The following is a 12,210-nucleotide window of genomic DNA, read 5'->3' as shown; positions in this document are numbered from 1 at the left end:
CTCTTTTTAAGCAAGTACATGTATATCTGGTCTCACCATGAAAGTTAATCCTCAATTCATATACAAGACAAATTTTAACCTTAAGTAAACAAAATGATACAGTGTGATTATTGTGATTTACTGATTTGGTTGGCATCATATAAGACTCTTTACTAAGAGTATAACAATGCAATGTATTTGCCAATCCATTTTACATGTTTGCATGGTTGCCAGCTGACACACATCTCATCGGGGTCACTAAGTACACTTGCAATCCCACACCAACTAAGGTCAAGATCTATATCAGAATTGCAGAGGTTTTGTGTTTGATAGTACAGACTCAGTGATACAATGCAATTAACTCCACAATAAGAAGCAAACCCCTTTGAATTCAAAACAGCTATCGAAGCATTGGCCATTGTGTGCCAAGTGAGGACAAAAAAATCTCAAAATTTCACCTCAGCATATCCCCCTTATTTTACCACCAAATCCTGGAAATTCTACATCATCTAACTAATGACAGTCTACCATGTATGATGTAGGTGTTGCGTCTGGTAGATTTAACGTTTGAGGTAGAGTAACCCCGGCATGGGGCGCTGTTGTAACCACTAACAGTTTGCGTTGGGGTCGCTGGTGTGGTTAGAGATAGAGTTCTATTCACATCATTGTATTCCGCGCCTGTGTTCAGTCTTGGCTAAATCGTGATATCAGTCCCTTCTTGTTCTGCGTTGTGTCTTCACTATGTGCAAAGTCTATGGAGGTTGAAAGCATTTTAAGCAGTCATCGGCTTAGCCCGACCAGACGCTGTGCAAAGCACAGCTGCAGACAGTCGGAGCCTTGCCATCAAAGTGGAGAATCACAACGCACCTACAAATCTTATATCAATTTATACATTACTTATAGACATTTGTACATTACTCATGTAAAGTGCATGCTGATATTACAGAAGGCACAGAAGTCCACAGAGAGCCCTCATGATAAGTCCAATGAACAATGTTACGACCAAAATCACTCTGAGAATGATCGCACAAAAGAAACAATCAACTGATGTTCAGGCGGTTTATTAACAGTGATATTGTGGGTACAGACTGGTAATCGGTTTCACATCAGTACAATAATGATCAATAGAAACAAATATAGTCAGTAATGGAATCACTTACGTACGCATTACACGCAATATCCCTGGAAATGTCCAAATACGATGCTCGATGCACAAACGAATGATCCGCGATGCACCGATGAATGATTCCTTCGACGTAAATCCAGAGGCACAGGTTACAATAGTCCGCGTTATAAATCCAGGGTATTATGTCCACAATAGATCCACAGTATAATGTTCACAGCGAAATGTGCAGAATCCAACGACCACGTCCAGTCGATGCGTTGGATGATGATTCACTTTATATTGTCCAGCTAGGAATCCAGCCCGTCACAGCTTTGCTGTAGCAATGTCCATTGACATTAAAATATGGAGTCCAATGAAGGCACATTAATTCTCTGCAGGCAAAATGTCTCCCAGGCCAAGTATCTCCACAAACATAACAGGTCAGCAGGTAACACAGGACTGACTATAACAAGTCGCTTCAGAGCCAGAAGTGACGTAACTCTCAGAGCAGAGGTGTTGGGTACTCTGCCTACTGCAGAATTTCTCTAGCTTATATACTATCCATTCACCCCCTTCTAGCACATTCTATAACTCTCTCCAACCTACTAGCCAGTCCAAGTTCCAGGAAACCTGGATGACTCACTGCCTAACTATGTACAAAACATCATTACCAAGAATAACTACCAATCACATTGGGCTACAGGGACAGTGCCTCACTCAGCCAAACATGTAAGCACTTCCCAGAACTTTCTGGAATGGGTGAAATCATTCTAGATTGAGTGAGCTATAATGTATTTCCTGCTACATGCATGTACTGTATAGCTACATTGTATACCACCTAGAAAATTCTCCACTTATCTGGTCAGCCTGTATGTACTATATCTATACCACATAGAATGTTCTCCATTAATCTGGTCAACCTGTGTACATACACATTAAAACAACCATGCATGCAGTACATCATACATGTACATAACTACTAGTGATACATTTGTGACACCATCCCCCATGGGAAAAAGAAAGCCTTGCCGTAGCAAGGGTTTCTTTTACCTTCACAATTTCTCATTATTATTTACAATGAATGTGAGGTAAAATCCAAGTCAAGCTACAATAATCACACACTATCACATGCCTTTTGGATAGCTGTATTAATTCCATGTTCTCTTTTCATGGATACCATTTACAATGATATTGCTTGGATTCTTGGAGCTTATACAATCATATCAAACTATTTTGCACACATTAATGAATATGCTAAACACATACACTGTAAGTGATGTCTATGAGGTGAAAACTTTTCACCCTTGAATTCTACTGTGCTATTCACTACCTATGTCACACCAACTGACTTTCTGTCATAGCACTCTTTCAACGTGTTGACATGGCACATTTTCTGTTCTTTGCGTCTGTCTGGCGTACTGGTCACATCATTGAGTTTCTTTTTGACACAGTACGGGCCACTGAACTTGGCTTTCAGTGGTTCACCTTGTATGGGCAGCAGTACAAGAACTTTGTCACCTGGGTTGAAAGTTTGGGCTTTGGCATTTTTGTCTGCCTTTCTCTTCATGGAGTCTTGTGACACTTTCAAGTGTTCCCTAGCTACCTCACAAGCCTTTGAAAGCCTTTCACGAAACTTTGACACGTAGTCAAGTAGGTGGACCTCATCATCCTCCGTCATGAATTTCTCTTTGATGAGCTTCAGTGGGCCCCTGACTTCATGACCGTACACCAACTCAAATGGGCTGAAACCCGTCGACTCATTTGGGGAGTCTCTCGTTGCAAACAGCAGGAAAGGGATGCCCTTATCCCAATCCTCGGGATACTCCTCACAAAATGCCCTAATCATTATCTTTAGGGTCTGGTGGTAGCGCTCCAACGCACCTTGGGACTGGGGATGATAAGCTGACGACTTCAGCTGCTTCACACCCAAACGATACATCACCTCTTGAAATATGCCTGACATGAAATTTGACCCTTGGTCAGACTGCACTTCCTTGGGCAACCCATACCTAGTGAAAAACTGCACTAGAGCATCTACCACAGTCTTAGCAGTGATGTTTCGCAATGGGATAGCCTCTGGAAACCGTGTAGACATATCCATGATTGTCAAGAGGTACTTGTGGCCCGACCTAGTCCTAGGCAAAGGTCCAACACAGTCAACTAGAACCCGACTGAATGGTTCTTCAAACGCAGGTATCGGAATCAATGGCGCCGGCTTCACCGAATGCTGTGGTTTACCAGCCACCTGACATGTGTGACAAGTCTTGCAAAACTCAGCCACATCCACATTCAACCCCGGCCAATAGAAATGCCTCATGATCCGATCCTTTGTCTTTCTGACGCCTAAATGGCCGCCAACAGGTAACTCGTGAGCAATCCTCAAGATCTCACCGCGGTAACAGGGAGGGACAACAACTTGACGGACCACCGTCCAATCCTCATCAGCTGGCCTATGGGGAGGTCTCCACTTCCTCATCAAAATGCCATCTTTGACATAATAGCACTCAGGGACCTTTTCAGCCTCAGCCTCAGAACACGCCGTCTGAGACAAGCCTTTCAACTCAGAGTCTGCCTGCTGTGCTTCAACCAAGGAAGACTTGCTAAACAGCCCATCACTGTTAGCCTCGGAGCCTAATACAGCAACCCCATCATTCAAATCCTTGAAAAAGGTTTCTGCCAACCAAACACCGGAATTCTCCTCCACATCAACAGAATCCGCATCATCTTGAACAGCTCTACGAGCCTGAGACCTAGTCACAACACAATCTGGGAAAATCCCAGGAAATTCCTCCTGCAACTGCTCAGTTTCAGCAACCACCACTGGTTTCTCCGAAACAACTGGAGACGCAACCACCTTGTCCCCAGCCAAGTCATTCCCCAACAAGAAGTCAATGCCTGCCATGGGCAACTCAGGAACAACTCCAACAGTGACAGGACCAGAAACTAGGTCACACTTCAAATCCACTCTATACAGTGGCACTGACATATAACTGCCATCAACAGTCTGAATCAAGACTTTTGCATTCACTGCACTATCTGGTGGAAAAGTCATACCACCATCCACCATCAACGACTGAGAGGCCCCCGTATCCCGCAGGATGACCACTGGCTTACCTGCCTCACCAGAGGTACATGGGGTCACCTCACCATCAAACAAAAAGCTACGATAGCTCTCATCCACCTGCTTCAGCCTATCTTTGAATTTGGGAGATTGACTTTCAATGGCCTGTGTTTCACTGAACGGGACACTGTTTTCGGGTAGGACACTTTTTGACATGACAAATCCCATGTCCTTCTTTGTTTTGTTTTGCAACTTCCAACACTGTGACTTTACATGCCCTGTCTTGTTACAGTGAAAACATTTGATGACATTTGCACTTGTACTGGACCCTTTGTCAGATTGAGGCTTTGGTGCCGATGAAGTTTCAGAACTCGTGCCTTTTTCAGGACCAGCATTCTTTGGATTGCTCGACTGAATTTTGTCTCTCTTATTTCCAGAGAAATTCCTGAAAGGTGGTCTGTTGTCATTTCTGTGGGTCAGCTCATACTCATCAGCCATCAAGGCTGCTTTATGCAAACGTGTCACTTTGTGATCATCCAAATGTGACCTCACACTGAAAGCAACACTCTTTTTGAATTCTTCCAAGAGAACAACCTCACGTAGGTTATCAAAGTCCTGATCCACTTTCAGGGATCTGTACCACCTATCAAACATCATTTCTTTTTCACGAGCAAACTCAACATGTGTCTGGCCTGGTCTGCGGTACGAATTTCTGAACTTGTGTCTGTACGCCTCTGGCACCAACTCATAAGCATTCAACACTGCTTTCTTGACTGTAGCATAGTCACGTGATTGCTCTTCAGAGAGAGATGAGTACACATCAGCTGCTTTGCCGACAAACACACTTTGAAGGAGCAAGGGCCAAAATTCCTGTGGCCAGTTCAAACTGTTAGCTACCTTCTCAAATGACACAAAATATGCATCAACTCTATTTTCTTCAAACTTTGGCACCAATCGAATGTTCTTGGCCAAATCAAATTCAGAGGGAGCCCTTTCACGATTTCCAACAGTCTGTGCATGAGTCAATTCTATCTCACGCAACTTCATTTGCTGCTCCATTTCGAATTTCCTCATTTCCATTTGTTCTTTCTCCCTCTCTCTTTCTAATCTCATCTTCTCTTTTTCCAGTTCTACTTCCCTTGCTCTTTCTCTCTCCTTCATTTCCAATTTAGCAAGCTCAAGCCGTGTTTGATCTGAAATTTGAGCTCGATCTGGAGTATCAATTTCTTCTTTGAGCTCCATGTGACCAGCTACTAAGTCAAGAATCTCTGCCTTTCTTGCACCTTGTGGAACATCTACATTTAAATGCTGTGCAACAGCGGTCAAATCACATTTGCGTAACCTTTGCAAATCTTTGAGGGACAAATCTGTCCTCTGAACAAATGCCTGAACATCCATTGTACTGATTGACATTGTCACACTGTATTACACACAATATACAATTGAACAATCAACTCAACTGGTATTATGTCTGTACCAATATTCTGGATTCCGGAACGTTCCAAATTCTATATTTTGGCTTTAAATTCAATTCTCGGACACAAGCCCCCAATTTTGTTACGACCAAAATCACTCTGAGAATGATCGCACAAAAGAAACAATCAACTGATGTTCAGGCGGTTTATTAACAGTGATATTGTGGGTACAGACTGGTAATCGGTTTCACATCAGTACAATAATGATCAATAGAAACAAATATAGTCAGTAATGGAATCACTTACGTACGCATTACACGCAATATCCCTGGAAATGTCCAAATACGATGCTCGATGCACAAACGAATGATCCGCGATGCACCGATGAATGATTCCTTCGACGTAAATCCAGAGGCACAGGTTACAATAGTCCGCGTTATAAATCCAGGGTATTATGTCCACAATAGATCCACAGTATAATGTTCACAGCGAAATGTGCAGAATCCAACGACCACGTCCAGTCGATGCGTTGGATGATGATTCACTTTATATTGTCCAGCTAGGAATCCAGCCCGTCACAGCTTTGCTGTAGCAATGTCCATTGACATTAAAATATGGAGTCCAATGAAGGCACATTAATTCTCTGCAGGCAAAATGTCTCCCAGGCCAAGTATCTCCACAAACATAACAGGTCAGCAGGTAACACAGGACTGACTATAACAAGTCGCTTCAGAGCCAGAAGTGACGTAACTCTCAGAGCAGAGGTGTTGGGTACTCTGCCTACTGCAGAATTTCTCTAGCTTATATACTATCCATTCACCCCCTTCTAGCACATTCTATAACTCTCTCCAACCTACTAGCCAGTCCAAGTTCCAGGAAACCTGGATGACTCACTGCCTAACTATGTACAAAACATCATTACCAAGAATAACTACCAATCACATTGGGCTACAGGGACAGTGCCTCACTCAGCCAAACATGTAAGCACTTCCCAGAACTTTCTGGAATGGGTGAAATCATTCTAGATTGAGTGAGCTATAATGTATTTCCTGCTACATGCATGTACTGTATAGCTACATTGTATACCACCTAGAAAATTCTCCACTTATCTGGTCAGCCTGTATGTACTATATCTATACCACATAGAATGTTCTCCATTAATCTGGTCAACCTGTGTACATACACATTAAAACAACCATGCATGCAGTACATCATACATGTACATAACTACTAGTGATACATTTGTGACAACAAAAAAATGGCACTTTCTAGTGCAATTCCCGACTGTCGAGGTTCATCGTCGCAGAATTCAAAATGTCGCGTTGACCACTCAGCAAATTATGCGTGCGCATGTGTGGCTGGAAGTGCAGTGATCTATTGCGTGCGTGCCCTCTTTCAGTTCGGGAAACCCACTCACAAGGGGGGCCCCTCCTTATAAGTAACCCGTCCCCCTTATAAGTAACCCCGTCCCCCTTATAAGTAACCCCCGGGGCACCCCTTATAAGGAGTCTCCACGCTTTTTTGCAATGCAACGCGAAAATGAAAGGACTGCGGCAATTCGCTTGATTATGTCCATAAAGCTTCACAAGTTTCCTAGTTACTCACGAAATTTTAGCAAAATCGGTTTGAGGCATCATATCTAAAATCATGGATTTAAATGCGATGTCAAACGACCCATGCGAATGCTGAAATGCGAGCGATTACTGGCGTGAGTGTCGCCAGGCGCGGCGGCGCGGCAATGCTTGAGTGCAGACGTGGCGACTGAGTAGTTGCACTCAGTCGCCACGTCTGCACTCAAGCATTGCCGCGCCGCCGCGCCTGGCGACACTCACGCCAGTAATCGCTCGCATTTCAGCATTCGCATGGGTCGTTTGACATCGCATTTAAATCCATGATTTTAGATATGATGCCTCAAACCGATTTTGCTCAAATTTCGTGAGTAACTAGGAAACTTGTGAAGCTTTATGGACATAATCAAGCGAATTGCCGCAGTCCTTTCATTTTCGCGTTGCATTGCAAAAAAGCATGGAGACTCCTTATAAGGGGTGCCCCGGGGGTTACTTATAAGGGGGACGGGGTTACTTATAAGGGGGACGGGTTACTTATAAGGAGGGGCCCCCCTTGTGAGTGGGTTTCCCGAACTGCTTTGGTAGCAGCACGGTCGACAGCATGACCTTTAAAAGTGCATTCAGATCACATGAACTGCCGATTATCAGATGTACCGTTCGCACATGCTGCATAAATCTTCATTTGTTGTGAAATGTGCATGTCAATATCGATAACATAGATATGTAGGGTCATTAATGAAGATTACATTTAATGAGTTTGAGGTGACAAAAAATGATGTTAAGTATCAAAACTCAAAAGCGATCACAATGCGATTGCTGAGCTCTCTTTGTGTTGTGGGTTGTGACGGTACAGCCCTGTCGCTATTTATAGTTATACACTCATACAGCGACTGGGCTGCTGTGTATAGACGTGACACCTAGTTATCATCGGCTATCGCCTATGACCAAATGAATATGGCAGTGAATGGAGTGCAGTGGTGGACTATTTGACGATAATGCCCTTTATGTTACTTAGTACTGACTGGCAATAACCGAACATATGCAAAACACAGCCTGTCAACAGATTTTGATAAATGATACATCAACAAATGGAAATGAGAATGAATTGAAAACACTTTCTACAAATCATTTCGTTCTATGAATGCCAGCCCAAAGTGCCAAACCACGACCTGGCCTGGTGAATGCATTCACAGCACAGTACACCTTAAGTTTCACTCTCCCTTCCCCAACCTTTTTGTCCCAGTTCAGTCTAACATTTTATGTCCGCTTCGTGGAATCGTGGTTGCATGCAACAGTTACAAGTACACACCTTGAACACGTAACGGGAATATATCGCACTGCACTGCTAGCTGCTGCTCTTCATTGCTACTAATGCTAGCCGCTCGCTCGACCGGCTAAGTACTTACCACACAGCTGGACACTCACATGGAGCTCTGTGAGAGGTGTAGAATATTGAATAGGTTTATAACTGAACTCAAGGAACTGGTAATCGCGTACGCCCTAGCTGTGTTAACTTGCAGAAAGTAGGGTTCTCTACAAAATCTTAACAACAGGCTTTGAAGTATAAAGCGATGCCAGAATACGTCTACAATGGTTCAACTGTCAAAACACTCACCTCACAGAATACGGAAATTCGGCATATTCTCTGCGATAATCAGTACGGTGTGTATGCCACGTATGGTAACCAGTCTGTGACCTCGGTCATCGCACATGCGTGTCGTGGCCACGTCACCTCGACCAACGTAGTCTATTCACAGACTATCGGACAAGGGTGTAAGCAGATGACATGACAACAAATGCATCAGCAAAGTACATCTCATTACACAATGATGCTTATCATGAAATTCCACTATTCAACGTTCAAAAACTTGAATATGTGTCAATACTTAGCCGTTGTCCCTAACAAAGTATGTTTCTTTTCCTATTTCAGACTGGACATGTCGTCGACAGTGCTCTCGACAGACAACGTTTTTCTGTGTCAGGGAGGTAGAAAACAGCGTGATAGTGGACGTTGAATTTATAGCATGCCGTGGCTTTGACAGATTGGCCAGATGTTCCAGGGAAATGGAGGGAAAATCAGTTGCGTATTACTTAGCTAGCCCCACCGATAGAGAAGTTGATATAATGTACTAGAACCCTACAGTAAAATTCAAATTCATGTTCAAGTTGACAGCAAATTAAAGAGCAGTATGGCAGAGGTGTTGTCACCAATCATCGGACATATTAAAACAAGACAGTAACGGAATGTCTGCCATTTCACTTTTTGTTTTTGTTTTAAATGCAACCTATATATAAAGATTAGGAAGATTTGTCATCAGCTCACTAATCTGCCGTTGGTTTGTGTAAAGAAATGACATTACAACTAGGCGATGTTTATAATCGACAAATAAGCAAACTGTACAACCTTTTCATTCTAATGTTAGGTCGATCATTAAATTTGACCCCCCCCCCCAAAAAAAAAAAAAAAATGAAAAGATACAAATTTGTTAATTGTGAATTTCCTTATCAGAAATCATCTAGTGCATATATTGCAATCTAAGTAATGCGTGTGACTATGATGTCAGTAGAATACTTTACAGGGAGTGGCATAATCATACTCACATCTAGGAATGGTTTGCATAGGTGGTGTGTGGTCGTTATGTTTCTTGAAGACGTGATCATTTCGGACATTCCCGTAACTTTATTCCTGTATTCATTCGCGTCCAATTTCGATGAATTTCTAAAGCATTTGATTATTATACTTTGATTTTCGATTAAAAACTGCCTATAAGAGAAGGTAGAGAGAACAAACGATTTCTCGAGCGATGTAGGGTCCTATATAAAGACTTTAACAAACTTGTAACACGCTTTGATCACCGTTTTTGCGAGCGGTGCGGTATGCAGGTATAAAAAAAGACTTTTCTTGGGGCGGGGGGGGGGTGCTCTCTCTCCCCACTAAGGGGCATATGTACACACAGGGACTCGTTTGACGTCATCTCTGGTTGTACTATCTACTATATTGCTGATGATTTATCCTGGGATTCATTTTAATACAATGTTGTACAAGTTACCAGTTATATTCTTTAGGACAGCCCTCGACTTTGCGTCAGCAGTGATCGTCAGTAATCGTCCAATATTTCGATGCACTAATGTACCCCTGTGATATAGAAAGTAGACAGAAGTTCCAAAGTCGGATACTCTTCTTTACTCAGTTTCCCCAGACACAATTATCATCCGAAAAACGCTATTATATCTGATTACGGATCATTTCGTTTTATATATATATATATATATTAAAATAAGAACGGGAAAACTGACCAGAAACAAATAATAGATAGTGAAAACTTTGAGCAAAGGAAATGGGCTTTCATCGGGATTCGAACCCGAGACCTCCGGATTACTAGACCGGTGCTCTACCGACTGAGCTATTGAAAGCCCTAGATCGGTATCAGTTTATGTCAGGTTAATGTGTGTCGTGTGTGTGTGTGTGTGTGTGTGTGTGTGTGTACTATAGCTTCTTTCAATAGCTCAGCCGCACATAAACATACATACATATATGTATTACATATACATATATATATATATATATTTACATATATATATATATATATATATATATATATATATATATATATTTACATATATATACATGTATATATATATATGGTTTGCTATATATACATACACATACATTACACGATCATAAATACATCTAACTAAAAATTAAGCAGGATAGAGTTACAGAGAGAGAGGGAGAGAGAGAATAAAGTGAGAGAGAAACGGGAAAGCGGAGACATCAACCCACTCGAGCGTATTATTACACGCACACGTGTGGCAAACACGCAAACACAAACACACGCACACACATAATATTACTTTACATTTTGTATAATGAAAATGACTCTGAATTTTGTAGTCACTATACAGTGACTTCTAACCTTGCAATCAACCCTCATTTTGATATGTTTCACACTTATACATACACTGGCAAAGTGTCTTCATATCATTTTTTAAATAAATTCAGGCAGAGTCAAAGAAGTCTTTTGTCGTTTTTTATTTCAAAGTACAAAATAAATTCCCGTCAGTCAAGGCATACTATTGTTCTTCCCCAAACCTGTAATGATAAATACACAGAAATGATCGGTCCACTGTAGTACACTTTCTTTCATTTTTTTTTTCTCGAACTTAACGCCACTTCGATCTTTTCTTCGCGATAGTAACGTCACCTGTGTGATTACCACTTCTACACCACAGTACTTAAAAAATAATCGTACATATAGAGTTAAAATATCCAAATAGTTATTTACATTGTACTTGCATCATCATCGTTTATGCAATACGGTATATACAGATACATTGTTTTTGTCTTGCTTCATCGCATGGTATTAGTGAGTAAGCCTCCTTTTTAAGGGTCATCGCACTATGGTAGACGACTATGTGCTTCAGCGTGTGCAATCTGCATCGTTCTCGGATTTTTTTTTTCTTGTTCATTCACTATGTTAGTATTATATAAAATAATGACCTCGTACACACTTCTCTGCAGGTTGCAATGAAATCTGCTACAAAATTTGGATCATGAGAGCGACAATAGCAACGATCATAATGTTGGTATTACGTGAAGTCTTCATCTAATCTTTCAAGACAGCGTCATGGAACGTAAACAGCCATTAAAGTTCAAAGAAGGAAAGCGAAAGGAAGCGATTTCTCAATCCCTTCTGTCAAAGACGTATCCCTGATGCTATAGAAGTTTGAACAAAATAGCGGTTTCTTTAATTTTATCAAGAGCATTAAAACAGTGTAACAAGAGACAATGATTAAAAAAACATAAATGAAGACCGGAATAGCGTGAATTTGTTCTTTAAAGAGACGGAAGACAATTTAGTTGAAATACATCTCGCTTACTACGGGAATACTGCCTGTTCGGTAAATTGTGATCAAGAATTCTTCTCATAAGAGGTGTGCAGAAAATATGGACTACGAAAAGAAATAAAGCCAAATGGCGTTTCTCGGGATCCTTACGCTTATTTTTGTGCAATTTTGAAAGCCAAGACCAAAATCAAGAATACCCCACGTATAGCGGAGTTTCCAGTAAATACTGTGTCA

At 41.6% G+C, this 12,210-nt stretch overlaps 1 protein-coding gene and 1 non-coding gene across 2 annotated transcripts in view; both read right to left on the bottom strand.

Moving 5' to 3' along the window:
- Positions 1–8,845, bottom strand: part of LOC139736953 (protein transport protein Sec24C-like) — a 28,607-nt gene extending 19,762 nt beyond the window's left edge. The window contains exon 1 of the mRNA XM_071647627.1: positions 8,744–8,845. The gene's annotated coding sequence lies outside the window, so the exon portion shown is untranslated. The remainder of the gene's footprint in view (positions 1–8,743) is intronic.
- Positions 8,846–10,469: 1,624 nt separating this feature from the next.
- On the bottom strand, positions 10,470–10,543 carry Trnat-agu (transfer RNA threonine (anticodon AGU)). The gene has a single exon. It is a non-coding gene; the product is annotated as a tRNA-Thr (tRNA).
- Positions 10,544–12,210: the final 1,667 nt, after the last annotated feature.

This window comes from Diadema antillarum, unplaced genomic scaffold, assembly GCF_040938485.1.
Source record: "Diadema antillarum isolate AM-2024a unplaced genomic scaffold, OU_Dant_1.0 seq00000674_RagTag, whole genome shotgun sequence".
NCBI classification, from domain to species: domain Eukaryota; kingdom Metazoa; phylum Echinodermata; class Echinoidea; order Diadematoida; family Diadematidae; genus Diadema; species Diadema antillarum.
The sequence above is the reverse complement of the archived record's forward strand: the minus strand, read 5'-3'. Positions and strand labels throughout refer to the sequence as shown.